General features: G+C 40.0%; 1 protein-coding gene across 7 annotated transcripts in view; it reads left to right on the forward strand.

Moving 5' to 3' along the window:
* Positions 1-5,969: 5,969 nt before the first annotated feature.
* The window catches only part of CALD1 (caldesmon 1), a 177,327-nt gene continuing 168,423 nt past the window's right edge, over positions 5,970-14,873 (forward strand). For 5 of the 7 annotated variants that reach the window (XM_061198751.1, XM_061198744.1, XM_061198742.1 and 2 more), the window contains exon 1: positions 5,970-6,265. The gene's annotated coding sequence lies outside the window, so the exon portion shown is untranslated. The remainder of the gene's footprint in view (positions 6,266-14,873) is intronic. The other 2 variants (XM_061198753.1, XM_061198752.1) reach the window with 1 other exon arrangement.

Raw genomic sequence — 14,873 nt, forward strand, 5'->3', positions numbered from 1 at the left:
CATTGTTTTGGTGAGATCAATATGCAGTGTTTACATAATTATGACTGTGTAAATTTTTTCTCACAGTTGAACTATATAGTGTACAATAACCACTTTTCCTTTCTCATACAAATATTTTATTTTTCCTGAAATTATAATGACCTCAATCTTATATTTACTTATTTCCTATGTACCTATCATAAATGCTTTCCCCAAGAATATATCAGGTAATCTATCTACTTGTCTTTTTCTTAAAATATCCTTCCTGGAGTCCTCTGCTCCAACCTCTACTGATTGTTTTCTTGAGCAGCTATTGTCCTGGAATTTTCTTTCACCAGCATCGTGGGACCACTTTCCCCTGTGTCATGGGTTTGCATCCTCTATTTTCTGATCCTTCTCTTCGAAGCTTCTTGGTTTCTAGTTTCAACCCCAACTTTTTTCCCCCCTTTGAAGCATATAATCTCAAGAACTTAATAACTTCAGAATGAAATATGTTTTCATTCATTGTACTGGATGCCCAGTGGGCCCTTTGAATCTGGAAACTTTTGCCCTTCAGTTTGAGGAAATTTTAACATGTTATTTCTTTTGTAATGTCGTTCCTACAATTTTCTGCAACACTCGGATGTTGGATATTTGATTGATTCTCTAACGTTCTTATCTTTTCTCTCCTTTTTTCCATCTTGTCTTTTTCTTCTACTTTTCTGCAAGATTATTCTAAACTTTATCCTCCATTTCTTGAATTGAATTTTTGTAAATTTCTGTCGTAGTATTTTTCATTTACAACAGTTCTTTCCTGTTCCGTGCAGATACCTTTTTACAGCACATTTCTCTAGTTTCGTGGCTACAGCATCTTCTCTTATCTCTCTGAGAATGGTAATTATAGTTTTCTTGAAGTTTTTTTCCCTTTCTCACCCTGCCTCTTTTTCCTCTGAGTTTCTTTTTTCTGTTGTCCTAATCTCTCTTTCAGAGCCTTTCCTTAACTTGATGTTCATATTTAAGAGTGAGATGCTAAACAGCCAGTTGAAAGTTCCTGTGCACAGTTCACAAAAGGGCCTTGGGTGTTAAGACAGACATTTCCGGAGTTCCTCAGATGTTATGCCTTTAGATTTTTTTCCGTGAGCATGCCAGTTTCCCTGGAGTGGAATCCCCCAGTTTCCTTTCTGTGGAGTACAAACCTGACTGTGAGAGTCCTGGAGCCCCGCAGAGTGAGGGGTCGGGGCTCAGTGTTCCTTGAGCAGACGTTCATTTCAAAGTCTGTTTTCAGCACATGGCGTCTTTTCTGTCCACTGCTTTGCCTGACATTCTGAGGCCAGCCTTTCTGTTCAGAAAATAAACTTCCAGTTTCTGTCTGGTTGAAGGAGGGGTGTGCATCTGGGTGGGGGTGGGGGTTGGGGAGAGGAGTATCTGGGCTTCTAACTGTTCCTTACTCAGATTTTCAACCAAACCTCTTTTCTGCTCCATCCCTCACCCTCAGAGTTTCCCAGAGCTTCCAAATCCTGAGTTTTTCCTGGTTTTGAGGCTTGAATCGGCTTCTTTCTTGTCCATCGGCCTTCCGCTCTACAGGGCCAGAGTTCAGTTTCTCATCTCTGGTAAGTCAATTATCAACCATCCATCCATTTTCCATATTTCAGAATTTGGCTGACATTGGACTATGTTGATTCCTTTCCAGCAGTCTTTGCCCTGTAGGATTTATTTATGACTTTTTCTTTCTTTATTATTATTTTGATGAGGTTTGGGAAAGAGGCAGAAATAAATGAAGGTTGTGCATTTGATCTGAGGAGTTTAACTGTATCCTCAAAATTTTTCAGTCTTTTCATTTGTACATTTTGTTTTTTATGATTTAAGAATCCTGCCATACTCTATCTTAAAAATATTCTCCTACAATTTTTCCTAATCATTTTCAAGTTTTGTTTTTCACATAGTCTAGTTTCTTTGGGTGTGGGTGGGAATTCTGAATCTAATTTTATTATTTTCACATAATCAATTGTAACCTTACCATGGATAGAATAGTCCACCATTTTCCGCCTGATCTGTAATGCCTTCACTATTATTTTTAAAAGTTTCCATAAATGCTTGGGACTGTTTTTAGGCTTTCTACTTTATTCTGTTGGTCTATTTGTCTTATGTTAATTAGAATTGCCCTATAAATATATTAGTCCTTTTTTTTAGACCTTTACTTTTCCATATGACTTTTAGGATTGTTTTGTCAAGTTCTACAAAATATATCATTTAGGGATTTTAGTTGGAATAATAACTGCATAGGTTAATTTGAGGAGAGTTTACATCTTTATAGTTTTTAGGTTTGCCATTTATAAAAGTGATATATTTCACCATTTAGGCAGGCCTTTTATGTCCTTAAATCCAGGAAATAAAAATTTTGTAATATTCTTGCACATGTTTTGTTACATTTATTCCCAGCTAGTGCACACTTTTGTTAGTAATATGAATAACATATTTTCCCAGTATATTTTAAAATGAAAGATGGCTGGTTACAGGAACTCTGGATTTTTGCATACGGAACTTGATTCCAATAATCTTGTGAAACTCTTTTATTAGTTCTAATACATTTGATGATTCTCTTGAAATTTCTACATAGATAATCATGTCATAGCAAATAAAGACATTTGTTTTTCTTCTAATTCCAGTAGCTCCTATTTCTTTTTTTCTATTTCTTTGTCTTGGTTAGGACTTCCAGCCCATTTTTTAATTGTAAAAGAGATAGTATTCCTTCTTGTCTTTTCATTGATTGTACCGGGAATACTTTTAAATATCATCATTAAGCGTGATGTTTGCTCTATATTTCTGGTTAAGTGTCTCTCATTATGTTTATAAAGATTCTATTGCTAGTTTATTAAGAGCTTTTTTTTCTATAAGTGATTACTAATTTTACCAAGTATTATATTTTATCTATTGAGATGATCTTTCTCTTTTTTCTATTTTTATAAAAACTTTTAAACTGCTAGTAGTGTATAACATGTCAATAGATTTTCAGATTTTGACCATCACAGCATTGGCCTTGTCTTCTTTTTCTTTGCACAGTTAGATTCAATATGCTAATTTTTTCATCTACGTTCGTAAGTACATTTAGTCTAATTTTCTTTTCTTTTCTTTTTTTTACTGTTTTTGTTGTCCAATTTTGGTATCAACAATCTACCAGTCTGATCTGATTGTTTTATAAACTTGAGTCTCTGGACATACTTCATTTGAGGAACAGAAGGTGTGTGTGTTGGTGGTGGGTGCGTTGTTCTACTGTCTTTTAAAATGTTTGAAATATCTGTTCAATTCAATAAAGTAGATATTTTAAGCTGGAAGAATGTATATTTTTCATGGAACTCAATGAAGTGATTTTAATTTTGAGTGAAAAAAGTATGGCCTGCTTTTACTTTTCCCAAATTGACACACTAGCAAAATAAAACTGCTTACTACTGATCTACATGATCGCAAATACTCAGTTGGAACTGAAAAAATACAGTGAATCATCCAGATGTTTCCAAATGTCTTTTTAGATTTGTTATGGTTTGATCAGGTAGGTATATCCTACGCTAGGCAAGCTGTTCTTTATCTGGGATGATCCAAGTGGGAAATAAATTCCACAGAAATTTCCTATATAAATCCTGTATTTTTAGTGTCATTTACAAATGACTTCTGGAAAAAGTGAATACTATTCAAGTAAAGTTTCCCATGGCAGAGATTGGCAACATATATCTCTTTTCTCTCTTTTTATTCCCTTTCATTTCTTTTTTATTCCTGCTTATTTTTTAAAAAGTAAAAGGACAATGAACAAAGAATTTTTCTGTATCATGGTGTATATAACATGAACTTTGTTAAATTATTCTTCCAACTATAGAGTTCCTGTACAATAAGTCTATTTTCAAATACACAAAATAGGCTAAATGATTGCTCATCCACAAAACCCTGTATTCAGAATTTATCTAGGGAAACATATGTCTCTTCTCTAAAGACATAATCCAAAAATATTTAGCCATTTATCTCCTAAAAACCATGCAAAATGCATGTCCTTTCCATGTTTCCTGCTGATAATATTTTCCCCATTCACAGCACAACTGTTCTTTCGTCTGGAAAGCTGGTACTTACTTTATTCATCAATGGCAAATTATGCCCTGATGCTGCTCAACCAAAGCAGGGAGAATGCTGCTTAGGATATAATCAGCAGTGGCCATGGGAAGCAGCACATTAAAACAGGCCTCGTTGCACTGAGTTACGGTCCATACTGCCTAGAGATCACAGGCGCCAAACATCTCTGGACACAGGTCATATCTTCACACAGATTTCACCCGCTGAGTTGTTTTCAGAACTCACTGATGTCTGCCCTACAGTGTCTTCAAGCTCAGCAGTTTACCAGACTACGAAGTGTTACTCTATCTTTACTACCTGTCCCCAGCAGCCCAAATGGGTTGTGTTCCCGAAGTTTATTTCCAAATCATTTATTTGGGATCAGAAAACATTTTCCCATAGGAACAATTTTATAAACAGTGGTGTTCCGCACATGCCTGGTTGAACCACAGCGCACTTGAAATGTGGCATTGACTGTCCTATTCCCACAAGCCATTTTTTATTCTGCTTCCCTGGGAAAGTGCATTCTGAGTTTTAACCTGGGATGCCTGAAGCTCACCTCTCCCTCTGCCTGGCAGCCTTTGCTGTAGCTTTTTTTAGGCTGTGCTGCAGTAGCAGTTGGGAAGAGGGGACAGAGTAGCCTTCCCCCAAAAAAGATGAGTGTAGGTTGATATAGATGTCTCTGGGTAACTTGTTAGTGCTTCAGGGCTGAGGAAGGAAGCCACCATAGGGATCAATCACTTCCCAAGCCTTCTGAGTGAGGCACAAAGGGCAGGGACTTTTTTCCTAAATAGAGATCATTTCTAATTTGGATCTTCATACATAGGGAAAGGCTTATACGGCAAAACCTAAGATTTCTGAAGACCATGCTTCTGGACTTGTAATTAGCCAGGGAAAATATTTGAACTCCTCTTGGTCAGTGATGAAACAGTCTCCAAACACAGAGCAGTAATGAATGAGGCAGAGCACCTAGAGCACCTAGACCCAGGCCTGACAAATAGGAAGTGCTCATAGTCTCTTGCTGTTGAATTAAGCACTGATCGACTAATTGAGTGCATTCTATATTGAGAAGTATAAGACCACAGAGTATATATACACATGGGCTAGTTAATTTCATTTTAATTCAGCATCTCCTAATTCTGACCCTCTCATAGCACACATCCTACCCAAGGAAGAGTTGGGTGGAGTCCTTTCAAGAAGTCACTATACCATCAGTGTCATCTCTGTGGGCATATGCATCGTACCCTCTCTGTTGTGCTCAGTTTCTAGCAATATCTCTCTGTTGCCAAATCTGAATAAACAAAGAGGAGGGGGAGGGAGAGAGAAAGGTGATGTGGAAAACCAATGAGGATAGCCAAGCCCATAGGACCCTGCCTGGCTGAGTTTCTGGCACACTTGTTCTGGCAAACATTACCTACTAAAAAAGACCTCAGTTTTTTTTTATTAGTTGTTTTTACAACACACGTAGACATATTTTAGGAGGCTGTGCCTCTTTCACGTTGAAATCTAGCCTGTACATCAGACCTGAGTCCTAGCCATTTCAGGCTTTAAAATTACATACACAATTTAACTTCATTTTGTATGTACAACTACTTTTAAAAGAAATACGCTATCAAGGATCCCTCAATTAAAAAGCCTTCCCTACCTCCACCCCAGTAAACTTACGGACTGTTAAGTTTAAGTTTCATGGACCGTGCTTTCTTTTTTAAAGTTCCATTTGTGTTCTACAAGACAGCCTCTTTCTCCAAGATTAACATTTCTTATGATTGTTCCTGACAATGGATTCACTTCCAGAGGCCCTGCTAAGGATAACCAAAAAAGGGCATGTAGCAGGCTGGTTTTGGCAGCCTGCACGCAGCTTCAGAGCTTTTTAGGTCTCGGTTTTTCTGATGAGTGATTTCCTGAGCATGCCTAGGGAATGACAGGCATCTTCACAGGCAGGCTGCATCCACCTCGGCTGGGGTGTCGTCATTGGCTGCCTATTAGAAAAACTACAGGACAATGCATACCACCGATGCCGACTGTAAACATAGGGGATATGTGTTCACTTAGCATGGACTTCTGGGAGGGGCTAAGGAAGGGCGGTCTGGAGTTTTATTGAATAGAGCAGTGTGTATTAGGCTGCCTGCCTGCCCTCTTGCTGTGCTCCTGCTTAAAGAAATCAGTCCTTCCTTTCCGACTTAGTCCCTGCGAAGAAGTTTCAGCCTGAGAGGTAAGGCACAGAGGGCTTTCTTATAATCTCCTCCAGAGAGTATGGGGACTTTCTCCGGGTTTCAGTCAACATTCCTGGCCAATGTAGCTGGAGATGCAAGATTGTAAATGCCAATAAACCATGCAAATTCTCAGAGCCAGACCGGGCTTTGCTGCCCTGCAGATGTTCCCGGAAGACAAACAGGATGAGATCTCAAGTTTTGTTCTTAGAGTCGGGATGAGAGGAGAGATTATATAGAGACTTATATTCAGGGACCACTGGCAACTTTGATAAGATAGCCTTTTGTTCAGGAGTGTCATGGGGGTTATACCTGATAGCCATAGGTCAGTGTCAGTAGCCGTTCTGTGCCTGTCTGCTCACACCAGCAGTCTCTCCTGCATCTTTAATTATCAGAGATTTAAAGAGGTTTTGCTTTAAAAAGAACAATAGCTTTTTAGGTTGATGAGAAGCCAAAAAGTGATAATTTTTAACCAAAGTCATTTACGTTTTATTCTGCTACCAGTGTTTAAGACTAGACTTCTAGAGCTGCAAGGAAATAAGGGCAGAGGGGGGAAGAACACTGGCATTTAGCACCGGCTGGGTTAATGTAACTGATCTGATATTTGCTGAGACAGAAGATGCCTCCCATGATCTGTTTCCTATAAAACCTAATAATGAGAGAATGCATGTGCTAGAGGGTGTGTTTTTAGAAATCGCATTTAACATCCGACCAAACTATTTCTTAAGAAATCTTATTTTCTGTTTGAAAGCATGCCTGAGCGTCACTAGAGAATTTGAAAAAGGTGTAGGTTGCAAGTGTGTTCTGAAAAGGGAGGAAACAGCCTTTCATTTCAAGATAGTCCGACATATTGGGGCATCTTAAACAGTAGTACAAGGCAGCTAGTTGGTAGTAGCCTGGAATTCCTTTTAGAGAGAGCTGATTGTAAAGGGTGGGGGAATTTTAGTGCTGTAGCAATACATGGTCAAAAAAATGGGTGAGAACAAAGTACTTGGTATTCATGGATCCCTTCGGTTAATAGAGCTATGCAGATGGACTTGTAAACTGAAATAGTAAAATCCTTCTAATGTGTTTGGCAAAACCAGACATGGATGTCTAGAACTTAAGTGAAGACTAGGTGGTATGTAGCAAGAAGGGCAAATCTGATCTTTTTTTAAAAATAAACCTGGATGTTAAAGGTTTCCAGCTCCAAATGACTGACTCAGTTTGATTTTATTCCATGGATAGAGGTGGTTTTGTGCTGCGATTCATTAAGTAATCTTCTCTCTTTGTATTTAAAAGTTTGGGGATAATTTTCTTGAGAATGCCTCCCTCTCCTTCTAGAAGTGATATATGAGTACAGAATTCCCTGTGAATTTCTCTTCCTGGAACAGTTCTGAGTAAGTGTGAAAGAAAGGCTGCAGGCAAAAGCTATAGTTTGATTATTGTCCTTCCCTCGAAGAGATCAAGTTCCAAACTATTTTCACAGTGTTTTTAATGTCAATCAAAATATGGAGAGCAATTTCTTTTTCAACTGTTCTCTAAGCCGTGTAGGGAATGCAATTTGGAAGGAAATCTATAATCTTGGGATTTGAGGATAAATTCCATTTTGAAACCAACATCTCCGAATCCCTGAGAGTTCAAACTTTGCTACCACCGCTCTCTCCCGTCCTCCTCTTGTGCTCTCTCACCCCCAACAACCAGAAAAACACATTTTTTCGAAATAATGCTTTAAGTGTTCTACTCTACATAGTGATGGAACAAGGGGATTTGGATATTTTACTTTATGTAGGACTTTAGGCCACTCTTTGTGCTACTTTCCTCTTGTTGAATATTTGCTAGAACACATCTCCCCAAATAGGGAGGTAAACGGAGCACAATGAAACCATGGTGCAAAAATTTTCATTTTATTAAAATCATTCAATAAAGAGAAATACAATGGCAAAAGTCTGGAATAAAAAGTCACTAATAAAAAGTTGATCTTAGCACACACAAGGAATGTACTATGAATTGATCCATAGGTAACAGGCTGGGTTGTTTCCATTGTTCAAAACCAGTAGAATGCACAATTTAAATAATTAGGATCAAAAGATTGCTTTAAATAAATACACAATTCTTACATTAAAGTTAAGAGAAGGTTCAAACTGAAGTTTAAAGGATTTAAATGAGATACATATAAGTATGCCCTGACAGTGAGGCTATTAGCAATTCTAATTGGCTCCTATGATTGGCCTGAGGATCTCCTGCTCTGGAGCAGATGGTATAGGGTGGTCCTGTGTTCAGCCGTGGAAAGTTCCAGACTCCAGCCTACATATTTTCTGTTCCGATAAGTAAAATGTACCTTAGCAGGCCTTTTCTTAGAAACACATGTAGTTGTCTCCATTTGTCATGTTCATGGTAGGATGGTTACTAGTTAGTCATTCTTTAGCAAGACAAAAAAGTGACTTAGACATGGGCATGAGGAGGGATTAGCTGGTTCCCCATCTGCCTGCAGTCTATCACATGTCTCAGAAACGTGGTAGGGTGAGGCCCTGGTGGGAGACAGGGGAAAATGCTGACGAAGTGGTATGCAAATAGCATGGTAGGACTAAGGAGGAGGTTAGAAAGATGCTGCCAAAGAATTTTCAGACTTTAAAAAAGAGTTTTCTGGGTAAATTCTCTCAAAGCCCCAAAATAGAACCATTTGCTCCTTACTGAAAGTCCTTCATCCATCAAGTTAATCCAAGTTTATTATTGGAGAGAGGCTTATAGGTTCTGAGTAGCTGGTTAATTTAAAGAGATACTTGTAGCTCTGGCTTCACTCAAGAGAGGTCAGTCCCAGTACTGGTTCCCCTATTTAAAAAGCCCAAACCTTTGAAGGGAGTCATCAACTCTTTGACCTCATCTGTAGAATGGGCATTCTGATGTCTCTCGCACCTCCCGCAGTGGTTAAGATGTGTAAATCAGATGAAGCTGTCCGCCCCCTCTTCTCTGTAGGCTATATACTCCACCGCCTGCAGTTTGAGTCCTCTGGACGTTATGCTCATCTTGGCTGGTGTCTCCACTTCTTATCTATTTTCCCTAATTATCTGCTCCTTCCTTCCTCATATTTGAGGACCCTTGAGTGACACCTTCTAGATCCTACTTCTTTCTAAAACCCTGAACCCAGAGTTTAGGGAATACTGGTCCACCCCAATGTTGTCTAAATGTTGGCTTTGGTAATCCGAGACCAGGAGGACACAGGGATCAGGAGGAGAATAAGACGGGTCGTCAGTGGTGTAAGGCCGTATCCAGGAACCTGAAGATCTAGTTGAGTGGAAGACCAATGACAAGGTGCTGACAACAGAAAGGCCTTAGTAAATGAGGCAGCTTCTCTGCCTCCAGCCAAAAGCATGGAACTAATCCCAGCATGTCAAGCCTGGGCCTTGTAAGGAGGCTGAGGTAATCAGGAGCACCTGGCTGTGGTTCCTGTTGGTATTGAGACCAGACTGCTCCCTGGATCTGCCCTCTCGTCTCTGTTTGCCTCAGTCTTTAGTACCCACAACTGGGTCCCCTGTAATTGACCCTGGGTGGCATCCCTAACTTCCCTCCCCCAGGCCTCCGCCTCTACCAGATTCTCTAGTTCTTCCACCCGCAGTCCAAACGGGGGGTTTTCCTGATCCACACTGACAACTTGCAGTGGCCTGGCTCTAGGATGAGGTCCAGACAAAAGCAGAAGGGTCAAGCCCAGATACGTTCAAGGCAGGGGGACGCCTCGTCACATTTTTAGGCCAAGGGAGAAAGGTTAGAGCGGACAGAGGAGATGGTAGAGCCATTTCTGTGGTAAAGAGCCACTCTGCTTCTCACCCCCAACTCACAGCTGGCTGGCGGTGGGTGAGTGTTGTGAGCGGAGGGGAGAAGGAAAGGGTGACCGGGGGCTGTGAGGCAGAGGTGACGGGGCTGCCCCGTCAGCTGTTCTTCCCTGTGTTGTTGTTGTTTTTCCCATGGACGTCTTCGAGAACCTGATAAAAACTCTAACCCCTCAAGGTCCTTTGCGAACCCGCCTTTCTGACCGACCTGTGAGAAACCCTTGAGCCGGGGGAGGTCGGGGGTGGGGAGTGAGGTAAAGTCTTGATCCCCAGTGGAGACACGGGTGGATGGGACCAGAACATGAGAGGAGGTGTCCTTTCTTGTTTCCCAGATTCTTTGGAAGGAAGACAGGAAGGTGTAAATACACACATATATAGAAGGAGGTTACCTCATATGGCCTCCATTTCAAAGAAAAGGAGATCATCTCTAGAGAAGCAGCTTTCTGTGGGGCGCTTAGGGACTGGGGAATTCAGGAACGGCTGCTGTTAAGTGTATGCTGAGAGCTTAATAAAAGGATTGCTAAACAGCAGTGAGGGAATGGCTGAAGGAAAATGAATATTTGGGGGAATATTTTAGGTGAATAGGGTGTTCTTATTAAGCACTCATTTTAGTATACGGCTTTCCTTTTAAAAAATATATATGTACCAACGATGGCTAACTTGATGATAAATTACTTTTTAATCATTTCCTGAGGCTTCTAGCATTGTTTTATGAATACGTGGATGAAAGCACTTGACTGTAAGGAAGTCATCTCACTTGGAGAAAGACATATTAAGTAGGAACGTGTAATTAGTTCCTTTTACACCCACATGTAACATTCCCTCTCCCTTGTCTCAAGCTGGGGAACTAGGCAGATTTCACCTGAGTGCTAAAGAGGGGCAGGACCAGAGCAAGCCCGGAACCCCCAACCAGGGACCCAAGGGCCAGAAATGTCGAGGACTTTAGTTCCACTGGTGTCAGGAGGGTCTAAGCCAGAATGGACATAAAATACACCCATGGGCTAACATGTGAATTGTAGCCGGGTAAGAAAAAGAGAAACAGCAAAAATCAGAAGTCAGGAGGTTAAAAACCAAGAGCTTGCTTAGCAAGGCAGTGTACAGACAGGTACGGTGACATATGTGAGAGCTCCTGACACTGTGTTCGGAACAAATAGACCCTTATATTAATACGCTTCAGTAGCTTGAGTGAAGGCGCAGAACTATAAGATACATGTGGAATGATAAAGGGATGGAATCACAAGGAAATCCAAGAATAGAAGCCAAGATAGGGCCAGAGTCCAAAGAGAATGGGGCTGGAATCAAGGTGGGTCAAAAAATCTCAGCAGAGGTCTATGTGCTGCCATTAATGTAACTCAGCTGCAGCACATGTGGCTGCTGCTTTTTGTTGTTCTGCAGACTGGAAAATTCCTTCTGTGCTTCCTGGTTAAATTCTGAGAGAGGAAATCTGATTGGTTCAGCTAATAACTATTGTCTTTGGCAAATCCCTTAGCGGAGGGAACATCAAGGGTTACTGGCATGCCTATGGATGAATTACCAGTGTGTCTGGCTGCAGTAGTCACCCCTGGGGGAAAAAAAGCCCAGTGGGCAATTTTAGTTAGAAGAGAAAGTTAGGCATGGAAAGCAAATTAGCTGAAATATCCAACAGCTATCAATGAATATCATTTGAATTTTTATGTGACTTGAATTCCTAGAGAGGCAGACACCCACTGTCAGAGTCATACAGTTCCTGATGATCACTTTGGCGTGGCCTGATGAACCGATCTTGAAGGAGTTGGCCTGGAAGCTTGTACCACCGATAATTGAAAAGATAAGAATTATCCATTTTAGAAAGATTCTAAAGAAAAACACTTGAGTATTCTCATATGAGTCATAGGTGTGATATGGCTTCCCACAAAGTAAGGCAATCTTTAAAATTAAATATGTAATGACTTAATAATGTTAATAAATGAAAAGAACTACATCTCAATGTAAATCACAGTACTTAATAAGTTTAATGCATAAAAGCTAGTATACTCTCAATCAAGGACATTTCAGTTCTCGGCAATGTTTGCAATGTAATCTTTCAGTCACTGAACACATGTCTCAATGTCTATCAAGGGGAGTGAGAGAAGTTCTGGGCTGTTCTTCAGGGAAGTATTGACAAATATTCAAACAGGGGTGAGCATCAAAGGCCAGAGGTGGTTGAGAGAACAGAATATGAGGAACAGATAAGGAATCTGGAGCTGTTTATCCCAAAGGAAAGAAAATGTAGCGGCCACATGGATGTCTTTCAAACATTTGAAGAACTTTTACGTAGAGAGGGGAGAAGGCATTTGTGTTTCTCAAGACAGCAGAACTGAATACATAAGATTCATAGATTTTTTTAAAGCTGTGCAGGGCCTTCGGAGTCATTTAGCCCAGGGAGTGCCAATAATTTTTCCTCTGTTTGCCAGCTTTAAACAATTGGTAGTGACCATCTGGAATACTGTGTTGAGAAGGATTCTGAGGCTGAGTTTAAACTCTCTGTGGGCAAAAAACGCTGTCATTGATAGTGACGTCTGTTGTGGAAGAAAAGGGCCATTGCTACTCAAGTACCATGTATTTCATGTGATTGATATGGTCTGTAGGTTCCTAAGCTCTGCACCTTGGATCCCTGGGAGGCCACTAAATTATTGCAATAGGTAAACAAGTCCATATATGCAGCAAATGATTTTGACAAACTGAGTAAACAATGTGTGCTACTATTTTTCTAATTATATAGACGCGTTATGATGACACAAATGTTAATTTATTTTAAATAGTTATTGAATTCATAGTAGCTTTTGGTATTGTGTTTTCTCAATCAGTGGACCTAAAACATGTAATTATATTGTGTGTGGGAAGTTTGGGGCAAGAAATTTGGGATCTTGAGAAGAAATTCTTAAAAAGAAAATGAACCAGTAATCTATTTTTCATTTTCCAGGTGAGAAACTAAAGCTTAGCCACACCGAGTAAAATTATACACGTATTTGTAGGTTTCTTTGATTCATGTCAGTAAGATTCGTAAGGGCAGGAAACATTTATTTTTTTCATTAATATATACCTAGTGTCTGGCACATCACAGAAGCCCAGTAAATATCTGTTGAATGAAAGAACAAACCAAGTGACTTGACCAAGGTCGCCCAGTTAATTAGTGGCAAAGGTGGTTCCAGAACACACATCTCCTGAGTCCCACACTGTTAACCTTTCAGTACACCAGATTGTTTCTCCTGATAGCACGAATGTGCCATTTTAACAGTTTACGGATTTGGATTGTACAGTGCAGCCTGATTTGCCTATAATCCAGGAGATCTTAACCAGCGTCTTAATTGGAGTCAACTGTAGGGTTTTCTGAAAACATACATCCCTGAGACCCGTCCACTGGGGTCCAGTTTGTGAAAACTCCCTGATGATTCTGCTAAAACACCCTGACTGAGAAACAGTTCTGCACATCTATGCTTAAAATAACTTATAGTAGATGCATGGAGTCACTTATTCCTCAGAAGCCTAGTTGTTTAGTTTCAAATAATTTCTTTCTAAAAGTTACAGCTGTCTATTCCAAATAATCAGTTTTGATGAAGAGTCCCTCCAGAAGCGCTAGAATATTTATCTGAAAATTCCTCCAGCTTCCAGTACTCTTGGTTTGGCTGCAAAGTTATCAACCCTGCAAGGTCAAGCTTTCTGATGAGATTTCCAGTGTTTGCTTTCGTAAAGCATTGAAAATGTGGCAAGAATAAAATTTCTCATGGTATTTCCACTTCCTGTTCCAGCCACCATTACTAAGTGAAATTTAGGCTTCGGGGGAGGGGTAAATTGAGAAAAAATTGTCTCTTTAAGTATTCCTGTCCTTAGGATGTTTTGAAGGTTGATTACTTTAGATATTTAACTTACCAAGAAAAACAGAAAATGTTTTTCTGTCTTCTCCACTTTGTGGTAAGGAATGTACAAATCCTGAGTGGGAATAGCGGAGAAGCTTCCTGGGGCCTTAAGTGCTTCCCTGGGTGGCCCTTTCAGAAGCCTGTGAGCCCTAAGAGACAAGAGGCCTCAGGTTCATGGAAAAGGGGAATAATTTGCTTTTGCAGGACAGAAAATCCATCTCTAGGGTCTTCCTTTACTGAACAGTCAGGAGTTACATCCTCTGTATTGCGCAGAAGAATCTACCATATTTAGAGCACTGAGTACATAAATTATATTCACTAAGGATTGTAGGGCTAAAACTATCTCTGCATGAGCAAACTGGTCCAATAAGAATGCCAGAATTGTTGCTATATTTATACCGACGGTATTTGGTTTACAGAGCAGCGCTTCCACTGTGTACAGGAAAGCAGAGCTTGCTGGAAAAGAGCAGCTAAAAAGGAATTAGATTAGGACCCACATCTGCATAATGACACAACAGTAACTCAGTCTCCTTTTCCTCTGAACTGTCTCCCTTCTCCATGCTCCCTAAACAGTGGTGTGTGGAGCCAGCTCACACTAGTTCCCAAAAGCCAACTGTTAAATTTTTAAGATTTTGAGTAAATTTTTAACTAGTTGTTACACACTGTCATTATTAAAAATTAAATTATATAGACTTTCGGTTAAATAAATTATATCAAAACCATGGTAATAAATACTCAAAACTCATCCCTTCCTAATTATTTTACGTTTTACTGTTATCTGTGCTCTCAAGGTTAGTTACATCTGTTGTATCCATATGATGGAAATACTACCAAATGCTGTGCAAGAGAACTTCTTCTCCCAGTTCTTCATTCACGGATGTCATGTTGGGAGCTTGAGATCAACCACGATGGAAGTATTTACACCCTGG

Source organism: Eubalaena glacialis, chromosome 8 (assembly GCF_028564815.1).
Source record: "Eubalaena glacialis isolate mEubGla1 chromosome 8, mEubGla1.1.hap2.+ XY, whole genome shotgun sequence".
Lineage (NCBI taxonomy): Eukaryota > Metazoa > Chordata > Mammalia > Artiodactyla > Balaenidae > Eubalaena > Eubalaena glacialis.